The sequence below is a fragment of the Bos indicus x Bos taurus genome, chromosome X (assembly GCF_003369695.1).
Source record: "Bos indicus x Bos taurus breed Angus x Brahman F1 hybrid chromosome X, Bos_hybrid_MaternalHap_v2.0, whole genome shotgun sequence".
Lineage (NCBI taxonomy): Eukaryota > Metazoa > Chordata > Mammalia > Artiodactyla > Bovidae > Bos > Bos indicus x Bos taurus.
In genome coordinates this window covers 111,094,824-111,098,087 of record NC_040105.1, presented here as the reverse complement: position 1 = coordinate 111,098,087, position 3,264 = coordinate 111,094,824, and the positions used below count along the sequence as shown (strand labels likewise).

The following is a 3,264-nucleotide window of genomic DNA, read 5'->3' as shown; positions in this document are numbered from 1 at the left end:
CTAATGAAAGAAATCGAGACATAAATAAATAGTAAATAAATAGAGATAAGTATCATAGACTGGTCAACTCAATGTAGTGATGATGTCTGTTTTCACTAAATTGATCCATACATTTAAAACAATGTCAATCAAAATTCCATCAGAATTTCTTTTGTAGATATAAACAAGCTGATTCAAAAAGTTTATGGAAGGACAAAAAACAAATTAATGGAAGGGCAAAAGAACAAGAATAGCTAAAACAATTATGAAAAAGTAGAATAGCTGCTTGCTCAGTGCCACCATGGCCAGGAATCAACTAGAGTATGTCAGCCCCATTTGAGGCTTGCAGTGGGGTGGTTCCATGTGGAACCCAGTGGAGCCAATGGTACAAGACCTCGAAGGAGGTGTTCACTGAAGTTCAAGCACCACTAGACACTCACGCCCAGGATATCCAGTGTGGCCTGAAGAGCAAGCATGTGGCACTGGCCATGGGTGGCCACAGGATCCTCAAGGTAGTGGCAGGGCAAACTCTTTGACTCTACAATAGCTGATGAGGGAACATGGACTCTGGAGGATAGAAAAATGATCCATATTGTTTTTACAAAGATGAGGAGAGATGCAAAAAATTGTTGGACTTATCTTCCAGAATATGAATATACAGCTCACCCTTGGGTTCAAGACCAAATGCAGAGAAAACTTACATTAGGGAGATTCCAGAAAGAAAATCCTGGTTTTGACTTCAGCGGAGCAGAAATCTCAGGAAACTACACTAAAGGTGGACCAGATTTCTCGAATCATGAGAAATAACTGATCTTCTTGCTGCATTTTGTGGATCCTAGCAGATGTTGCCAATGTAATCAGAGGAACTGATTATGTGGTGGAAGGAAAATGTGGATGCTTAGTTAACAAATTGCAAAATACATTTAAATATGGTTCTAAAAATTGCATTCAAATATGATTTACATAGGAAACATCTTAAATACTGTGGGAACTATTCTATTGATACATGGCAACTTTTCTTTTGGACTTGTTTTTGCTCAGCATGATGTTTGATATGCTGCATTTTACTAATTTCATATTTAACCTGTATTTTTAATATGAAAAGTTTTAAGGTATAGATCATGTAAAATGACAGGGTGCTTTCAGGGAAAATTAAGTTTTTCTTTCAATAATTGTGATGCAGGAATTATGTTCAATAAACTTTTCTAAATAGGAAAAAAAAAGTAGAATAAAATTCTACTTTTTTAAAATACCTGATTTTAAGAAAAGGTTGTAGTAATCAATGTATACCTATGGATGATTCTTGCTGATGTTTGACAGAAAACAACAGAATTCTGTAAAGCTATTATCCTTCCATTAAAAGATAAATAAAAATTTTTAAAAAATATTCTGTGTTATGTTGAGGTATGTTCCTTCTATTCCTGCTTTCGGGAGAGTTCTTATCATAAATGGATGTTGAATTTTGACAAAGGCTTTCTCTGCATCTATTGAGATAATCATATGGTTTTTATTTTTCAATTTGTTAATGTGGTGTATAACATTGATTGATTTGCGGATATTGAAGAATCCTTGCATCCCTGGGATAAAGCCCACTTGGTCATGGTGTATGATCTTTTTAATGTGTTGTTGGATTCTGATTGCTAGAATTTTGTTAAGGATTTTTGCATCTATGTTCATCAGTGATATTGGCCTGTAGTTTTCTTTTTTTGTGGGATCTTTGTCAGGTTTTGGTATTAGGGTGATGGTGGCCTCATAGAATGAGTTTGGAAGTTTACCTTCCTCTGCAATTTTCTGGAAGAGTTTGAGCAGGATAGGTGTTAGCTCTTCTCTAAATTTTTGGTAGAATTCAGCTGTGAACCAACCTAGATAGCATATTCAAAAGCAGAGACATTACTTTGCCAACAAAGCTTCGTCTAGTCAAGGCTATGGTTTTTCCTGTGGTCATGTATGGATGTGAGAGTTGGACTGTGAAGAAGGCTGAGCACCAAAGAATTGATGCTTTTGAACTGTGGTGTTGGAGAAGACTCTTGAGACTCCCTTGGACTGTAAGGAGATCCAACTAGTCCATTCTGAAGGAGATCAGCCCTGGGATTTCTTTGGAAGGAATGATGCTAAAGCTGAAACTCCAGTACTTTGGCCACCTCATGCGAAGAGTTGACTCATTGGAAAAGACTCTGATGCTGGGAGGGATTGGGGGCAGGAGGAGAAGGGGACTACAGAGGATGAGATGGCTGGATGGCATCGCTGACTCGATGGACGTGAGTCTGAGTGAACTCCGGAAGTTGGTGATGGACAGGGAGGCCTGGCGTGCTGCAATTCATGGGGTCGCAAAGAGTCAGACACAACTCAGCGACTGATCTGATCTGAATAAAGAATTGGGTTTATATTTTATTTTAATCTCATTCATTACGCACTGTCAACTTATTAAACCATAATACAAAATAAGAGATTTAAATGAATTTTAATTATGGAAGCAATACTGACATTACACCTTCTTTAGTAAAGAAATCAAAATGCTGTTTACCACCGATATCCCGTCTGGCCATCTCTCTCTTTGTTGCTGACAAGTAAATCTTTCCTCCACACTTTTCCATGTGAATTTATAAGTAGAGGTTCTGATAACAACTGCACAATGTTCAGTGGACATTATTTTTGGTTTTTTTTTAAACATACAGGTATTATACTTTGATTATCCCTGTGTACTTTATTATGTTTTTATTCAAAATATATCTTAGTCATTTATATCACAGTAGATGTGCCACATGTATTTAACATTAAAATTTCTTCCTAGTTTTCCTTATAAAAACATAACATATCTTATTTCTATTCTATTTTCAAATATTTAGGTCATTTCTATTTTTTTTTAATGGAGACAAATCTGCAATGAATGTCTTTGTGTAGTTTCAGGGGAAGTTGCTCTGGGTTGCACATCAAAATTTTTATTTTGCACAAACTTTATTTTTATGAAGTTGATGAGTGGAGATAGTATCTCATTGTTTATTCTGCATTACTCTGATTTTAAGGAGATTGTGTATTTTCATACACATCTGATTGGCTACTAATACCTTCCTTTCTATGCATTGCCTAGTGAAATGCATTGTTCTTTTAGAAAACTGGGCTATATATCTTGAAATTATTGACTTATAGGATTTACATTTATCTAATTTTGTCACTGTTTTGCTTCTAATTTATTTGTTTTTAATTGGAAGATATTTTCTTTACAATATTGCATTGGTTTTTGCCATACATCACCATGAATTAGGCATAGAGACAGGGGTCATTTTG

The 3,264-nt window shown here is 35.6% G+C and overlaps 1 pseudogene; it reads left to right on the top strand.

Annotated features, from left to right (window-relative positions):
- The first annotated feature begins 302 nt into the window (after positions 1-302).
- LOC113887865 lies at positions 303-786 on the top strand (annotated as a pseudogene).
- Positions 787-3,264: the final 2,478 nt, after the last annotated feature.